This window comes from Bos indicus x Bos taurus, chromosome 17 (genome assembly GCF_003369695.1).
Source record: "Bos indicus x Bos taurus breed Angus x Brahman F1 hybrid chromosome 17, Bos_hybrid_MaternalHap_v2.0, whole genome shotgun sequence".
NCBI lineage: Eukaryota > Metazoa > Chordata > Mammalia > Artiodactyla > Bovidae > Bos > Bos indicus x Bos taurus.
This window is the reverse complement of record NC_040092.1, coordinates 33068717-33088600: the sequence shown is the minus strand read 5'-3', so window position 1 is coordinate 33088600 and position 19884 is coordinate 33068717. Positions and strand designations below refer to the sequence as shown.

The following is a 19884-nucleotide window of genomic DNA, read 5'->3' as shown; positions in this document are numbered from 1 at the left end:
GACACCAAGTTACAACTGGAATCAAGAACTCTAAGACATTTAAAAATCATATTATACTCCATACACCATTTAGCCAAAAGTACTATGAAGTTCCTTCCTTTTTTAAGTTCAAAATTACTAAACACTGTCCTATTTACCAAAAATCACAAAATTAAGTTTAAGGGCATTCAATGAGCCTTAAATCATATTCAATTCAATGCTTAAATAGGTGGGTTTAGTGCTTAAGATTAACTTGGTAAGTACTGAATCCAATGGGCTACAATTTTCAAATTATACATCAATGAGCAAATTAGTCTACTATTATTTGTCAGCCAGCACAAATGCAACTTTGTGGCAAGAGACAGCCTAAATAAGAAAACAGATTTGAGGTTCATGTATGCCCCAGTGACATTTAAGGGTTAAAAAGATGAGGATCTTAGAACTGAGGAAGTGTATGGTTACACAAGTTACTATGCAGGCACTATGGAGAAAACAGAAAAGAATGCTCTCAGAGAATGCAGAATCGAGAAGGTTATGGACAGCATTCATCTATCTCTACACAAACACATAAAAATCAAGATTCTACTCGTTCATGATTAGACTTCACATACAAACTGCCTCTATTGAACAGATTTACTAAGCGTTCCTCAAACGTTTCTATCACTTCCCATATAGCAGAGAAAATGCACTGAAAAAGGAAACATTCACACATTTACCCATTCAACAAGTATTTACTGAGCCCCTTTCCTCTTACTATGTGCTAGTCAGTAAATGAGATGCTAAGAAAATGCTCCCTGTAAGATCTTAGACTCCTGTAAGTTATTATTAATTCCTTTGAATTCAAAAAGGGTGCTGTTTATCTATAATATCACACAAACTACTGACCAATAAAAAACCTGATATTTCAAAACATATGTTAACCGACACCATGCACACTGATAACGTCTCTCTTTCCTGCTGGCATATTGATCCTATTTGGCTATTGAATAATAAAGACTAACTTCCAAAATAAAACTCAAGTAAGAGTTTGCCTTGGCAACACTCCCTTCTCTTTTAGGACCCTCTGCCCTTCTCTCCTTCCAAAACCAAGAGGCTATTTCTTCACAGGGGAGGTGATTCAGGTTCATGGCAAGGATCAACGAGGTTCATACCTGGGGTTCCAAACAAAGAGGTACAGTGTATCTATGCCCACCACCATTCACACCTGACTTAATAAGCAGATCAGGATATTTAATAGTACATAATACATGGATAGACTGGGATGGCGTTACGCTCAGTGAAATGAGTCAGACAGAGGACAAAAGTGGTATACTATCACCTACACGTGGCATCTAAAAAGCGCAACTAACTAGTGAATATAACAAAAAAAAAGAAGCAGACTCACGGCTATAGAGAAGAAACCAGTAGCTAGCAGCGGTGGGGTGGCGGGGCAGGGAACCAGAGGAGTGGAAGAGAGGAAGGCAGAAACTACTGCGTGTAAGACAAGCTCAAGGGTATACTGTACAACATGGGGAAATAGTCTATATTTTGTAATAACTGTAAGTGGAAAGTAACCTTTAAATCATATAAAAAGTTTAAAAATTTAAAAATAAACTCTCTCTCTTCATAAAAAAACATTTAATAGTCTGCATAGAAATTGTATTTTTTAACATCATGGGAGACAAAATATACAAACAAATTTAAACATAAATTTATTAAGGGGCATATAAACAGATGCCAAATAAACAGATAAAAAGACATATGCTGTAGAAGCTCAGAGAAGTGAGATATTTATACAAATGTGTGAAATCGTTGCAAAAATGATGTATGTTTCACTATAAATGCTTTTTTACCCGATAATTGAAAATGTGAAATAGATAAAATTGGGAAAATAACAGTTTCCCAGCAAAGAATAGATATGCAAAAATTCCTAAATTGAGAATTTATATATTTTATCCACAATGCAGAATATCTGCAGGATAAATCCCCTTCATCACCCTGGCTACACTTCGTTTAATGCAGTCACTTGCCACAAAACGTTCCTGAAGAAATGTGACTAAGTGGCTCAGTGACTTTAAAAGGCATTACTCAATACATGCAATTACAGAACAATAAATTGATTTCTATTGTCTTTTACAGAGATAACTCAGGTTGACATGTGCCACACAGTGTGACTTTTTAAAAATTAACTTGAACATGTCAAATAAAGATGCATCTATCTAATGAACTATCTAATGAACTCATTAGACAGTTATTTATTCAAGTCTCAAAGGACACGCTTCTTTTCAGTGTCCACCAGCTGGTCATCTCTCCTGACTAAATGCACCATGAGAAGAGCACCAGGAGGCTTGAGCTCTGAAGCTAACAGTAGAGACACTCCACAATCTATTCATCTACGCTCACTTACAGACACAAGGAGCAGAATTACGTGGCTTTGTCAGGCTAAGAACCAAAAAGACCAAGTAAAGAGGGAAGAAGAAATACTTCCATGCTTAACTCGATTCTATTTTGTAAAGACTTATTGAGTACCTGCTATGTCAGACAGTCTGTTGGGAACAGGAAATACCAAGGTAAATATGACACCCCCAATTCCAAAGGTAATTCTGCTATCCCAAAAGTCATTGTAGTAGGTGTCATGCACAACAGAAAAATAAATCAAACATAGTTTTTTAAACATGGCTTTTCCTCTCCCCACCACTACTTTTGTTCTTTGCAGACAATGAAACGATGTTAAATGAATATAAATGAATATAAACTTCAGCATTAACTATTTCTTTATATTAGAATAGATGTCATGTTTGAAAAAGTGAAAGTTGCTCAGTTGTGTCCGACTCTTTGTGACCCCATGGAATAGTCCATGGAATTCTCCAGGTCAGAATACTGGAGTGGATAGCCGTTCCCTTCTCCAGGGGATCTTCCCAACCCAGGTATCCCGCATTGCAGGTGGATCTTTACCTGCTGACCCACCAGGGAAGCCCAAGAATACTGGAATGGGTAGCCTATCCCTTATCCAGTAGATCTTTCCAACCCAGGAATCAAACTGGGGTCTCCCACATTGCAGGTAGATTTTTTACCAGCTAAGCTACCAGAGAAGTCATGTTTGAGAAAGCTTTAAATGTTTTCCCATAGACAGGGATAACAGTCTCACGATTAAATGTTACTGACAGGATACATCAGTCAAGGTTATGGAATGGGAGGAGTGTGGAGGCTGTTCCCATAAGGGAAGAGTCTGAAATGCTCAGACGGGGCCCAGCCACACAACCAACAGACTAGATGCCCGAGTCCAGGCCTAAGGAAATGGGTCTTTCAGAGGGAAACAAACCAGATGGGAACTGGAGGCAGGGGGCAAACGTGGGCACAGACACCCACGTTTCAACCTCAGGCAAGAGTGATACCTGAACCTTGGGAGACAGGAACTCCCTGTTTGAGTAAATCATACCAAAAAAAAAAGTATAACAGGCTAAAAATTAAAAATTCACTTATTCCTAGCTTTTCTAGGCTTGATCAAGGGCCTACTTAAATTACTACTATTCAGTCAAATTTCAGATTAAAATGAGGTTGTGAATTATCTTATGACTCTAGTCACCACTTATCACAGAAATTCTGTTCAAAAAATAAAAGAAAAGTTTTTGAAGCCAGGACTACACACAGTAGTTACCTGAATAAAATTAAATAATAAGTAAATGGGAGATTAATACATTTTACACGTTTTGATCTTAATACCAATATATTTAATAGCAATTCATTAAGAGCACAGTTCAAAGGAATCTATTTATATATTCTTAAAATATTTGATTATATGAATACATTACCACTCAAATTTTTTCTGGATCAAGTAATCTATATTCCTAAAAAATGGTACTTGTGAATCACAATTGTATTGTCAGGCAAATGACTGAATCATAGTTTAACCATAAACACTATTAATTACATAAGAAATAGGAATGGTAAATGTATTTAAATCAGATTTTTAAATGCATAAAGTAAGCATAAACTTAATATGAATCACCAGGTATCAATTACTTAATAACTTGTTTGTTTTCTTTTTTCTGGAGAAACGAGGAGGCTCTAACAATTAGCTTTAAGTAAGAAGTGTTACAGAAGACTTCAGGCTCACATATGAACAGGCATTTGATAGTCTTTGATTTATTTATTAATGTAATGATTGGCATTTATAAAATCACAAGCTACTGAATGAACTCTGTTTTGAACATAAATGAAATGAGTGATTAAGAACTGAAATCTCTGACATCTCTGGATAAATACTTTGCTGAATTGGTAAAACTACCCAAAGTTGTGCTAACATAGTAGAGACTAGGGTTTTACCCTTCCTCCCCCTCCTTCCTTCCCAGAAAAAAATTATATTCATGTTTTCCAGCTCTGCAAGAAAGGGCCAGTGTATCCCTGGATATGTAACAGAAACATAATAGAGTTCTACAGGCTGCTGAGAAATCCAATAGTTCAAAATAAAACAAAAAATACACTGTCACCATCAGTTGAAACTTACCTAACTAAAAATGTTCCCAACTAATCCCAGAATCACTTCATTTCAAAAAGTAGTTACAACACAACACACAAGGTTTGGAGTGACTGTCAGAAACTATCCAATCCTCCATGGCAGTTCATCTCGAGTAAGGACACCACCTAACGTAAGTGTTATCCTCCGTGACTACAAACTTCTTGTCGTTTAGTCGCTCAGTCGTACCAACTCTTTTTTGACCCCATAGACTGTAGCCTGCCAGGCTCCTCTATTCATGGGATTATTCAGGCAAGAATACTGGAGTGGGTTACCATTTCCTTCTCCAGGAGATCTTCCCCACCCAGCATTGAAGTCACGGCTCCTGCCACATCCTCTGCATTGTAGGTGGATTCTTTACCACTGAGCTACAGGGGAGCTTCATGTAAGCTGTATCCTTAAGAATTTACCCAAATGAGTGGTCTCCCCAGATCATCACTGGAGTCCTGTGAGCACTGTTCATGCTCATGTTTCCAAGCTGGGTGGGGAGGAGCTGGTATATCCCTGAACACATTTCCCATTTTTTTCCTGAGGTGTTAGTGAAAATACAGTCTCCTATATTTCCCATTCATTCATTCATTTATGAAAAGCCTGTGTTGTGAGGATTAAGTGAATGACTGGGTATAAAGCAGGCAGAGGAGGGCCTGGCACTCAGAAACTAGCAGAGTGGTAAGTCGGCCATAAACTACCCCATGCAGACTCGGGGAGACACAAGGTACCCCCAGTTCTGGATTCCTGTGGCTGGAATCCAATCCAGATGTCAGCAGGTACTGAGCAGCTCCCAGAAAGGGCCGCAACAGTCAGTCATCACCCAGCTCCAGACACTGTACCTCACCCACAGTAGGACTAAAGTTGTGCTTTCAAATCAAGTCATATTGGGACTTCACTGGCAATTTAGTGGTTAAGACTCCATGCTTCCACAGCAGGGAGCATGGGTTCAATCCCTGGTTGGGAAACGAGATACAGTATTGCACGGTGCAGCCAAAAATAATAATAATAATGATAATAAAATTTAAAAAGCAAGTTATATTTTCTGTGTGTGTGTGCGTATATATATATATGTATACACACACACACACACTCACATACAGTTTTTCTTTTACCAAAACTCATCTAACACTGAGTTCTGACACACTCTGATCTATTTCTACATACAGCTTGAATAGGCAGGAATAATATTTGGTAGCTCAGTTTTAAGACCACTTTATACTATGGTCAACTTTTATTTCTTTAATTCATAGTACTTAAGAACACCAGAAAAACTGAGCATTTAGATGCTGAATATTATTCATCAGAAATCACTTTTACTTCTCATATCCCATTAAGACATGCTCTAGACGCAGGACCCATCCTTGAATAATACATCATCCATCACCAGTATTCCTGAACAGTACACAATTTCTTTTGTTCATAAAATTAAGGCAAGAAACACAGCTTTCCCGAAAGGGTCATGAGATAATAATGCAATAAATCTAATAATATTTCTCATTAAAATATAGGTAAGCATTTTAAAACATTGGTATGACTATGCTGTACAGGAACAGTTCTACAAAAATCTGCTTTTATCTAGTGGAGAAACCTGCCAACAAAAGATTAGAAATTTGTAAGAACTTGATATTCTCCCAGCTTCCTGTCAGGCTCAGAAGGCATAAGCCTCATTTTATATAATGAGTTATCTTCTGTCCAACTTCCTCCTAAGTCAAGCAACTATGAGCAAGTTAATGAACCCATGTGCACCTTACTTTCTTCTATAAAATGAATATATTCAATAACGTAGTCCAGTGGCTAAATAAAATAACCTGTAGACCACACCTAGTGGATTCCCAGATGGCAAGAGTGGGAAAGAATCCACCTGCCAATGCAGGAGACAGAAGAGACGTGGGTTCATCCCTTGGTCAGGAAGATCCCCTGGAGAAGGAAAAGGCTACCCACTCCAGTATTCTTGCCTGGAGAATTCCAGAGAGAGGAGCCTAGCGGGCTACAGTCCATAGGGCTGCAAAGAGTCAGACATGGCTGAGTGACTAAACAGCAGCAGATTCCACCCGCAGCTGCCCCTCTCCCCTCTCCCTTTCTATTCTCTCTGCCATTTTTCTACCAGCTTAAATCAGATAGTTTTCAAATTCAATGGGGGAAAAAAAAATCTTATTTTTGACAATGTCCTACCTACCATCACCTTTACAGTAATTTACTCATTATATCCCCCCAAAGTTTACATGTCACATTTAAAACAAATCACATATCTATATGGAAGAGCTCACTGTTAGACTACCATACTAAATTTTGCAAAGTAAATAACCTCATTGTCATGATAATGCTTACAGTCCAATTACTCTTTTGTATAAAAGTTCATAGTTGAGAATTCTCTCAAAGTGATAACACCTTGGAGAGTTTGTGCTTTTGTGTGAATAAGCCCATCACATTTGTTGTGTGTTTGGCCAGGACACAAGGTGCGTGGTTCTTGCCATCCTAGCACACCACCACTAGAGGACAGGGGAGGGAGTGGTGCAAGTGTGGTCATGCCTTATTCCCAAAGTTCCTTGCAATCTCCCTATATTAAAACAATGTTTTGGAGCAAGGTATCACAGATAGGACTTAAAAATTAGTTAAAGTTTATATACATTAAAATTTCACTTTTCTGTCCAAACATATACTTCTATATGTGAGAATTAGCTCCTGAATTGCCGTGGTCACCCAGCTCTCTCTCCAGGGCAGAAACACCACCCTGATGTTTTTAAGGGTTGGTAGTACTCTTGCCTGGAAAATCCCATGGACAGAGGAGCCTGGTGGCCTGCAGTCCATGGGGTTGCAAAGAGTCAGACAGTACTGAGAGACTTCACTTTCACTTTACACTTTCATGCATTGGAGAAGAAAATGGCAACCCACTCCAGTGTTCTTGCCTGGAGAATCCCAGGGACGGGGGAGCCTGGTGGGCTACTGTCTATGGGGTCGCACAAAGTCGGACACGACTGAAGCGACTTAGCAGCAGCAGCAGTAGCAGCAGTAGCAGCAGCAACACATGAATCATAAACTTCACTGGCTAAAGTGGTACGTATTACAACCTAAAACTTAATTCCTACATTCATGAAATAAGCACAATCTGAACACAAATAGAACAACTAGGATCCCTGTTGAGGAAAATAAATAATTAAAACTAGTAAACTGATTGAAAGGTTGTTAGTCATATAACTGGTATTTTCCAGCAAATACCTTTAAGAAGCCTTTTCTATTGGATGTTGATAGAAAGCACTGAACAGAAAACCTGTGTGAACTTCACTTCAAAACAGAAAAGTAGACTCTTTATTAGGAGGAGAAAGTGTATGATCTAAGTACCATATATTACAAAATGTAAGGCTGTGGCCCATTTTCTCTAGGAGTAGCCAACAGTAAGATCACCTATACACCAGTTTCTGTGTGCCAGGCCCTGTTCTTACAAGAATCTCATGAACTAGGTATTATTATGACTATTTTAGATAAAAGTACAATAAGATACAGAAAAGTTAAGTCATTTCCATCAAGACTGTAAAGTGAAAAGATGGCAGAGACAGATTTCTGGATGCCTGGCCCTGCAATGAATACACTTACGCATTAAACTTTAATGTATTTATTAATTTATTGGTTGACTTGAAAACTCTCATGGATATTGATGAAATGCTCAAATGGCTGCTTATAACAATTTATGAATGCCGTTTCTTATGCAAATTTCAAAATCAAATAGAAAAACAATAATCTGAAACAATTGCTCACTCTTACTTTCATGAAACAAATTAAAACTTTACATCTTTACCTCCAATACCAACAACATCACAACGCCACTTTCTGAGCCATCCAGTAGAGTTTCCATTCCTTCTAAATTGTTTGAGACCCACCATTTTTTTGAATAGGTATGTGATATACCTTAAAAAAAAGTGAGGTTGGTTTTTCATTTGTCCTGCAGGTTCTTTACAACATCATTTACTATTTATAAGCTAATCTTTAAAATGTTATGGTAATAGCCAGTATTTGCAATTTTGAGATCACACATCCAAGAATCAGGATTAAATCTGTATGAAACAGGAAAATTCTGTAACTACTCTGTTCCAGTTCCACTGTAGACCCTTACATCACTCCAAGCTGGCACTGTTTGAGGTCATCACTCCTTATGTTCCTTCTTGAAGAGTACTTCATTGTTTAAAAAATACAAGTAACCTGAATTGAGAGAGAACCTCATAATGTAAGATAGCAGTCCCCAACTTTTTTGGCACTAGGGACCGGTTTCACAGATAGGGGAGCAGGGTTCAGTTTTGGGATGATTCAAGCAGACTACATTTATCGTGCACTTTATTTCTAACCTAATGCCACTGCTGATCCGACAGGAAGTACTGGTCCACAGCCCGGAGGCTGCTTTTAAGAGACAAAAGCAACTTCTTCTTTGGTAGTTAACTCTGGCAGAACAAAAGCTTGCCTAATATACAGTAACCCTAACATCTGACAATCAGAGAAAAAAGTGTGTGCCTGCATACACACACTCAGAGGCAGAGTCACTTATAAGCTCGTCAACTAATTTCACCACCTTAAAGAAAGACACCTGGCAGAGTGAGAACAGTTCTATAATAAATCAGAATCACTGAAAGTTTGTCATTTGAAAGACAGTTGCATTTTTTTTTCAAAATAAGAAGGTTTATGTGGGATCTAAAATAAACTATATAATCTTCCACAGAAATACTGAAGTAGTTGATTAATTAATCTGTATATCCTATTGTCTGTTAAGAAACATAGCTTCAGAATGGTTTTCAAGTTACAGCCACTCCATTCTCACTTGAAACACACATACACAGAGCATATAATCCCTTTTCTGAAAAGCACACCTTTCTATGAGAGATTTAAAAAAAAAAAATTCTAGATCATTTAGTCTAAGACACTTTCAATAAAATACAGAGCAACTGTCAGCACTGAGTCAGGTAACTGAAAAAGCACTTTCTGGGTAGCATTTCACCTACAGAAATCCAACTCCTTTGTGCATATTCTCCACATGTGAGGAATAATCACCACTATTATTTGGGGTTCATGTATTACATGGCGATCAATGTGGGGAATATCTGAAGACTGCTTGTTCTAATATATATTAAAAAGTCCAGATACTACACTTAATTGTTGGAGGAACCAATGCCAACAAACAGCTCAAGGGGCATGTCCAAAGCTTCCAAGTACAAGGCTCCAAAAACTACACACTTTTCACTTTGTATCTTGACTCTAGAAATTTGTCATTTGGGGCCAAATTCTAATTCAATCTTGATATCCATCTTCTTTCTCCCTTATTTAAACAGAAAAAATCCAGAAAAACATTACACTAATATAACCATAGCTTCATTTTCTATTACAAGAACAAATCTAATAGCAGTATTTTTTAGCAGAATTTGTGATTATCCATATGATAATACTCATCAGCAGTTACTAAAACTTGAGTTCTCATATTTTCCAGGACCAAGTGGGATCAATGCTCTGTAAGGAGTGATCCCCAGAGATGAAGTGGAGCCACTGGTGATATCAGAAGACAGGTTCTAGGACCAATTAGACAACACCCTTGATGAGCTCCCGAGGGAGTGTGGGCAGTTAACCCAGCTGTGAAAATGCTCATGGGAATGCGGAATTAGGGAAATGAGCGTTTACAGTCAAGGAAAAAAAAAAGATTCCTACGGGATCCCCAGATGTCTTAAGCTGCCTTTTTTTCAAACAAAAATAAATTTTAATAATTGGAGTGGAAAGAAAGCCTCGCTCAAAATTAAAGATGTTACCCCACAAGTATTCTTCAGCTCGTAACTGAGTTCATGCCTCTGGAGGATGACTATACAGAAGCAATGGACACTGTGTCCACACCCTACTTATTTATGGTTCCTACAGATCTGCCATGACCTTCTCCTCGCATCATGAGAGGCTCTGGCAGATGACACCAGAGCTTTGCGGGAAGGTGGTACTACTGAGACATCATGTGGAGGGGTCCAGACCCTGGAACCCTGCTTAGAGGGTAACTGCCCACTAAGTGATCCAGAGCTCTTGCTTCAGACTCTATGCAACAGATAATAAACTTTCATTGGGCTTGAACCCTTGTGTTTTGTTTGGTTTGGTACAATGGCTCACATTATCTGAACTCATACAAATACAAATATGATGATACTTTTTTGTGATTTATTTATGAAAAGTCTTCTATGGTGAAATTCCAAACCCTAAGGAGAAGTAGGTAGGGCTCTAATAACACCCTGACCTCATAGTCTCATGTATCATTTGGATAAAATCTACATTGGAGTTCCTTTACTTACTCAGTCAAACACACTTACTGAAAACCTACTTTATGCCAGGCACTGTTCCTGGCTTTCTAACATAGCAGCGAGTGAGATAAACTCCCTGCTCTCATGGATCTTACAAATAGTGTACAAAGACAAATAATAAAAGGTTAATGAAGAAAACTGTCAAATAGTGCTAGGTACTGCACTCAGCAAAGATTAAGAGAGACTGATGTGACAGAAGGGTGACTGGACAGCCAGGAAAGATCAAAGATATGACAATGACAGGAGAAAACTGGTTTTTATATTCTCAGTTGCTTCCTAAAGGGGCCGTTCTAATCATACTGCTTTATTAGATATATATGTCATTTTACTAGATAGATAAATGTATACACACATACAACATACATTTTATATCTTACACATATACATCTAATACACATATATATCTTATATAAATATACATACACATATACAGACATACATCTGAGCCACCAGGGAAGCCACACAGATGTATACACATACTTTATACATGTAATACATATATTACATTTCATATATTTATAAAGTATGTATTTGTGGCTGTGTAAAACACTCAATATGCCAGCAAATCTGGAAAACTCAGCAGTGGCCACAGGACTGGAAAAGGTCAGTTTTCATTCCAATCCCAAAGAAAGGCAATGCCAAAGAATACTCAAACTACTGCACAATTGCACTCATCTCACACGCTAGTAAAGTAATGCTCAAAATTCTCCAAGCCAGCCTTCAGCAATACGTGAACCGTGAACTTCCAGATGTTCAAGCTGGTTTTAGAAAAGGCAGAGGAACCAGAGATCAAATTGCCAACATCCGCTGGATCATCGAAAAAGCCAGAGAGTTCCAGAAAAACATCTATTTCTGCTTTCTTGACTATGCCAAAGCCTTTGACTGTGTGGATCACAAAAAACTGGAAAAGTCTGAAAGAGATGGGAATACCAGACCACATGATCTGCCTCTTGAGAAAACTATATGCAGGTCAGGAAGCAACAGTTAGAACTAGACATGGAACAACAGACTGGTTCCAAAAAGGAAAAGGAGTACGTCAAGGCTGTATATTGTCACCCTGTTTATTTAACTTATATGCAGAGTGCATCATGAGAAACACTGGGCTGGAAGAAGCACAAGCTGGAATCAAGATTGCTGGGAGAAGTATCAATAACCTCAGATATGCAGATGACACCACCCTTATGGCAGAAAGTGAAGAGGCACTAAAAAGCCTCTTGATGAAAGTGAAAGAGGAGAGTGAAAAAGCTGGCTTAAAGCTCAACATTCAGAAAACGAAGATCATGGCATCTGGTCCCATGACTTCATGGGAAATAGATGGGGAAACAGTGGAAACAGTGTTAGACTTTATTTTTTTGGGCTCCAAAATCAATGCAGATGGTGATTGCAGCCACAAAATTAAAAGATGCTTACTCCTTGGAAGGAAAGTTATGACCAACCTAGATAGCATATTCAAAAGCAGAGACATTACTTTGCCAACAAAGGTCCGTCTAGTCAAGGCTATGGTTTTTCCAGTGGAAATACCATACATACATTCCAGTCATGTATGGATGTGAGAGTTGGACTGTGAAGAAGGCTAAGCGCTGAAGAATTGATGCTTTTGAACAGTGATGTTGGAGAAGACTCTTGAGAGTCCCTTGGACTTCAAGGAGATCCAACCAGTCCATTCTAATGAAGATCAGTCCTGGGTGTTCTTTGGAAGGATTGATGCTAAAGCTGAAACTCCAATACTTTGGCCACCTCATGTGCAGAATTGACTCATTGGAAAAGACTCTGATGCTGGGAGGGATTGGGGGCAGGAGGAGGAGGGGATGACAGAGGATGAGATGGCTGGATGGCATCACCGACTCGATGGACAAGAGTTTGGGCGAACTCCGGGAGTTGGTGATGGACAGGGAGGCCTTGGCATGCTGCAATTCATGGGGTCACAAAGAGTCGGACACGAATGAGTGACTGAACTGAATTGAAAAAGAGAGAAATCTAGTATATCCTTAAGCCAAAGGAATACAATTACTAAACATCTTATGAAAAATTATTGGGTTCTCTGTGCAACTGCAAAACAAAATCAACTTATGATGGTACCTTATGACCCCAAAACAGTATAAAATAGATTCAGGTTTGTTCAGCACCCTAGGGCTCAAAGGGCACCTGGCCAAATTTCAATATGCAAATATTACATGATGGGAATGTAAGGCTTCCAAAATAATTACCTGTCCTCTAAAAGTACCACTTAACAGCTTTAATGGAAAATTAAGTCTAGAAGCCACCTACTTAGTCAAGTGATTTTAAGTACTCAAAAATTCATTGAACAGACTGATTGCTTGGGGGAAAAAATACTTCTATTGAAATATAAGCTATATTCTTTGGAAAAATAGGAATTCATGAAACTTAATCTCCCTAGGAAGAAACTTGAATGTATTCAAAACCCTTGATTCCATAGAACCCTTTATTTCCTAGCATTTGTGTGCGGGCTGTAGGATGGTGGGGGTGGGGAGGGAAGACTATCAAACAGGTAAGAATACATCACGCAGAGGTAAGTAAATTGAAAGTGAAAATTAAGCAGGATATGGGATGTAGAGGGTGAGAGGCCTTACTCCTAAGATGTCATTTGAGTAAAGACCACAGTGGAGCGAATGCCTGCACCCTGCAGACACTCATGTGAAAAAACAGGCGTTTCATCAAGGGCACAAGCCACGGGCACGGCAGCCTTGGTGTGTTTAGGAACAGCTAGGAAGTCAGCACCAGCCCCAAGACGACCAGAGGGAATTAGGGCAGAGAGAGATTCCATGGGAAATCATGTGGGGAAGCTGCAGGAATGATGTTGACTTTCCTCCTGAGTAAAATGAAAAGATCGGAAGGTTCTGAGCACCATGCAGCATCATGAATTTAAACATTTTCCTTAAATGGTTAACGTACACAAGTATTATTGCCATTTGGAGAAACATTCAACAGTAATTCCACATAACTTAAATACAAAGAAGATGTTTATTACAACTTGTACCAAGAGACCATCGACAAACAAGGGCCTCACAGCTCATCTTAGAGGATGTCCCATGGCAACGACTCAGCTGTGAAGCTGTATCTAGTCTAAGTCACGTTTTCTGGGTACATTGGCTATATACCTCTATTTACTGAAAAATCCCACCTCGTTCCTCTTATATCTATGTCACACACACACACACACACACACACACACACACACACATACACACGCGCGCGCGAGAGGAAACCACCTAGATTTCAAATGGTATCTCAGATTCTACTGCTCGTGGTTCTAGATTTCACTCAAACACAACCACAACTGCTGCTTTCCCAGTGAGGAGTATTACAACCTAGCCAGACAATAATCTTTAAACCAAAAAATAATTAAATGTTATCCCTCTTAAGTTACTCACAAAAAATAGTAGGTATGTGTCTAGTATTATCAGTTTTTCCCATTCCTTCAACGATAAAGATACTCATTTTAGCATTTATTTCCAAGGACTTCAGAGATAAGACATTTAATTTAACATCTATTTTCAAGGGCTTTGTGTGTCAACCCTGGCACACCAGATAATGTCATTGCTTTAGCTCTGTCTGGAGGGCACTGGGGGAGAATTAACTGAACATTTGCAGTGCATTACTCATTGCCTGGGGCCAGCAAAGACACACGCTGCCAAAATTGCACAAAGGCTAACAGATTTTTCTTTTCCTCCAGTCTTCCTTTTTCATTTGTTTGTTTGCTTAGACTGGTGAACCTCAGACAGCATATCACCGGGCAAATAGTATGAGTGACCAGGAAACAGTGGAGCACATGTGACCTCACAAGAAGACTCCTTCCTAACATCCTCACTTCCGTCAAGGCTCCAGCATTTCTCAGTTACTGTACTATACTTAGTCGTTCAGTCATGTCAGATTCTTTGCAACCACATGGGATGTACCTGCCAGGCTCCTCTGTCCATGGAGATCCTCCAGGGAAGAACACTGGAGTGGGTTGCCATGCTCTCCTCCAGGGGATATTCCCAACCCACGGATCGAACCCAGGTCTCCCGCCTTGCCCGCGGATTCTTTACCATCTGAGCCAAGGGTCTATTTACAACATCAACTGAGCAACTGTCTTAGAAAGCACACTCTTCCTAAACAAACACCAACATCTAGTACTCTACAAAGCTTTTACTTGCCTTAAACTTCAACTACTTTCTCTGAACTTCTAAGTCTGTATGTGTATGCATATTCATTTATTAATTCCAAGTTTAAATTCGGGAAACAGAATCGTATTAATCAAGAAGATACACTTAGGGAATCTTATTATGAGTTTCATATGTGGTGTCATTAGTGCTTGAATGTGCATGCACACACACGCACACACAGCGTAAACAACCTGGAAAAGTCCTCAGATACACACAGCTGACCTTCCGCAGCCTAGACGTTACAAAGCCTCAATTCACCCTCAGCAGAACCAAGACCGTAGACAACTGGCCAAGCACCCACTGTGCACCAGAGCCTCTGATGGGGCTTCTCCCACTTCATCTACCACTGGGACACCCCCTCCTGCATCAATCTCCTATGTCCCTTTTATCTCCTCTCCAAGTTGCAACCAAGTAAACGTCCAAAAAAGGACAGAAAAATATGCACCTGATCATGCCAATCCCCGGCTGGTAGCCAGTGAGGGACCCTCTTTACCGCAGGGAGAGGGTCACACCTCTGACCTCCGCACCCACCTCTTCTCCTGGTGATCTTTGCACACTCCTCTCAGCCCCTCATTCTCTGCCCTGGGTGTGGAAGCTCTTTATGGTTATTTAGTAATAAATATCATGCCGAGTTTCTCTCTCCTCAGCCTCTGTTGTTCCTTTCTCCTAGCAGAATACCCTAAGCCAGGGCAGCATAATTCCTGAAGCCTTCTCCTGAGGGCGGGTTCTTGTCAGACACTCCCGTGTGGCCCAGAGCTCAACACCCTTCACAGAAGCCACTGCTCCACCCTCCCCAGCCTTCCCTGGGTGAGTCCAAAAGGGGTCATGCGTGCCTTTCCATCATTCTTTCCTGTGCCTCAAAGAGCCAGAAATGCAGTCACTGCTGAATAAACACACAAATCACTGAACTATTAACCCTAGTCTAGAGCTGAAGACTCTGCAGGCCAAGACAAAATGAATCAGGATGCCTCTCCCTACCCAGTTCAACAATCACTCCTGTGTTTCAGCAATTACAGGTAAGACTGCCAGCAAAAGGTGCGAAGACAAGGAATAGAAGGAGACTGACGAGATTATACTAAACCCAGGCTAACAGTAAGCATAGTAAAGCAACGTATTTAGTTTGGATTTCCTGCAAGTCAGGACAAAACTTGTGGACTCAAAACTTGTTGAGTTCCTGTCTATATAGATTCCTATATAGACAGAGGAACCTGGCAGATGAAGAGTGTTTGAACTCAGAACTGTTAAGATTCATCCATCTACTTAATTATTTAACAAGGATTCACTGACTGACTGCGATGAGCCAGGCACGGTTTTAGGAGCTTGTCATTTGGCAATGACTGGCCCTGGTCCCTGGAATTGACACTTCTGGAGGTGGGAGGGTTTTGGGGTGGAAGGTGAAGAAGGGTTGAGTATAATAAACAAAAGAATTATAGATATCATCGGTTCTATAAAGAGAACACTGAAGGGCAGGTGATGCGATGGACCGTGATACCTATGACTGGGGAGACTATTCTAGATGGGGCACCTGGGGAGGCTGCTCTGAGAAAGTGACATTTGAGACAAGAGGTGAATACACACAAAGGATCCAGCCAGACAGGGAACCAGGGGCGAGCTTGACAGCTGGAAGGAACACAGAGGGCAGAGGCCCTGAGGTAGGAAGAACTTGGGGATGCTCAGGAAACAATCATGCTCAAGGTGACTGAAGGGCAGAGAGGTGTAAAGAGGTTTGGAGTAGTAGGAATCAGTCCTACTACAAAGGAGGCTTACTGTAAGGGCAATGGGAAGTCACTGGGGTTTTAAACAGGCAACTAACAGGATCCAGTAAGGTTTTCTACATCATTGTGTCTCGGTGAATGCATAAAGAACATGCGTACACAAATACAGTGGAATACCAATGGACTACTCAACCATAAAAAGAATGAAATAATGCCATTTAAAGCAACACAGATGGACCTAGAGATGATCATACTAAGTGAAGCAACTCAGACAAAGAAAGACAAATACCGTATGATATCACTTATATGTAGAATCTAAAATATGACACAAATGAATTTATATATCAAACAGACTCACAGACAGAGAGAAGAGACCTGTGACTGCCAACTGGGAGGGAGTTGGGGGAGAGATGGATTGGGAGTTTGGGATTAGCAGATGCGAACTGTTAGATGCAGAACAGATAACCAAGGCCCTACTGTATGGGATGCAGAACTACATTCAATATCCTGTGACAAACCACAGTGGAAAAGAAGATGTATATGAATAACTCACTTTGCCGTAAAGCAGAAATGAACCCAAGGGTGTAAATCAACTATATTTCAATAAAACAAATTTTTTAAAAAGATAAACCATCCTGTTGGGGTGGTGGAGAGGGAGAATGGGAGGACTGTCAGGATGGAGTGGGGTCTGCCTTCAGGACCACAGCAAACAAACTTAACGACGGACTTTCAAAACCTAACCTAATGCTTACAGGTGCTTCTGGAACCAATTGGCTAACTTTCACAAAAGATAAAATTCCAATTATGTAAACTGCTATCGAGGTGATTACTTATGTGTCACTGATGGCTACACCACTTTTATAATTAGCTGTAGCCTCCTGTTAAGAGATGGGGGTGCCTGACCAAGTTTTCCAGGAACAAGGGATCAGATTATAAAAACTCAAGTTCCTAACTAAAGAGTGGTAATTTATTAAATATCCTCACAAAATGAGTAATTATTTTGACCAAGCTCCTAACCAGCAATTAGCATTAGGAGGTCATAAATTATAACATGAAATTGTAGAAACAGTACATGGCTGGTTCCAAGTGGTTTATGTGACTCAAGAAATCATTTTAATTCCTTACAGCTCAACTTCCTCACCCATGTAGAGGAGATATAACAAGGTTTGTCCTGCCCACCCCACAAGGCAGTTCTGAGAATGTAGGACCAATGTGAATGAACTCTAGTAATATAAAGCATTATGCAAATGCAACTTTTTGTATAAAAGAACCATTACAGACCTGGAAGGGTTTTTAGGGATTTATTTAGCATAATCTTCTCATTTGAAATTGTGGGAACTGATGTCAAGAAAAGGAACTAGCCGTGGCACGCTTGATACTAGAATCCAGTTCTTACTTTCATATAATAAAATTAATTTGAGTATTTTCCAATTTTTCTACAATGTAAATTGTAGCATTAATGTTTTTAAACAAGTATTCTGAAAAAAAATAGTAAAAGGGAAAATAAACTTTTCTTTGAAAAAAGTTTATTTCTACTTATTCACTTATGCAAAGGCAATATCAACATAGGAAGGAACACACTTTTAAGTTTAAAATTAATTTTCCATTTTGAAAGGTTTAGGATTTTGTCTCTTCTTTCTACCTTACTCTTTTAAATACTTCAGTCCAACAAAATTGCAGACAAATAAAAGTTTACCTTTTATTTTCCCTTACTTTTCTTAAGGTCATATTAAGATAATTATATTTGACTCTTTAGAGTTTAGGTATCATTTACAGTAATCTGAAGATTTAATCACAGAATAAATACATGTAAGAATGTTATAGCATGCACACATAACAAAGTACAGAGAATTTTTAAAAGAACAAATTTCAGGGTGCTTTCAAATTCTGAGGCACAAGAAAGCCCTCTTGGGAATGCTTAAGTTAAAAGATTCTTCCCCTTAGATTCAGAATGAAGATTATTAGGGATTATAAAACAATGGGCACTGCTGATATGGCCCATAGAAGTTACATCAGGACAGGGCGATATAAAGCTCCCATTATGAGCTATTATGTTGTATAGACCAAAATTAAGGCAGGATTAGTTTTAACCTCAACTTCATGATTTATGTATATGAAGACAAATACTCTTAGAAGTGCAGGTAACTTTCATCATCTTAGACAGTCGCGTTCCCACCACATAAAAACACAAGCAAGTACGTTAACCTGTTTCCGGCACTGAATTAAGACCTTTGGAGATTGATCTTCCATATGATCCATATTAATATTCTTTCCAAATAGACTGGATCTCTACAACTTCATGTTGTCCAAAATTCCTAAACAGCTTATACCAGACAACTTTTGCTATTTATTTCCATATTTTATTAATTTTAATTAATTATAAAATTTCCACATTTTATATAATATTAAAGAATTGCATGACTTATTATAAAAAAAATTTTTATACGTAACAGTGTTAGTCCTAATTGATTATAAGGATTGCTAATGCATTAGAAAACACTCAAGGGTTGATATCTGCTGGGTCCTTACTGCCTTCAGCCTTTAGAGCTTATTTCGTTTCACCTAAGTTCATCTAACCAAGGGGGAAAGAATCTTCTCAAGGTGAAACAATGATGTCTGCCTATATCTGCATTGTTGTACTTTTTATTACTTCATTGGTCACATACAATAAATACTTATTAAAGGGCTTTTTCATGGTAAACATATCCTGGACACTCTAGATAAAGTGCTGTATCTCACAGTTGAAGTCCCTACTCTCGTGAGGCTTTACATTTCAACAGGCACATAACAAATGAGCAGTCAAACCATAACAGCAAGAACAACACGATCATATGAACATGCCTGACATGTTCACACAGGGTGAACATGCCTGACAGATCATGTTCACCCTGTGTGAAATGTCTGCATGGCTATCCCAGACTCACCTGGCAGGAGACCCTCCTGCACCTGGGATCAGAGTCTAGGAACCAGAAGGTTCCAAGAGACTGAACTTGGGCAGAAAAGAACAACTAGTGGAAAGACTCCATGGTTTGGTCTGTTCAGTGAACAAAAGGAAAGTCAAGGAGCTGGGGGAGTGGATAAGAGAGGAAACTAAGATGAGCCCAGTTCGTGCCCCAGCTCTGAAGGGAGTACAGATTTCATTCCAACTACTAAAGAGTTTTAAAAGAAAGGACATGGTCTGATTCATCTTTTTTAAGATAAGGCGGTTGCTCTGTGAAGAATGGCAT

At 39.3% G+C, this 19884-nt stretch overlaps 1 protein-coding gene across 21 annotated transcripts in view; it reads right to left on the bottom strand.

Moving 5' to 3' along the window:
* RAPGEF2 (Rap guanine nucleotide exchange factor 2) overlaps positions 1-19884 on the bottom strand; it is a 270343-nt gene that overhangs the window by 56083 nt on the left and 194376 nt on the right. The window lies entirely within an intron of this gene.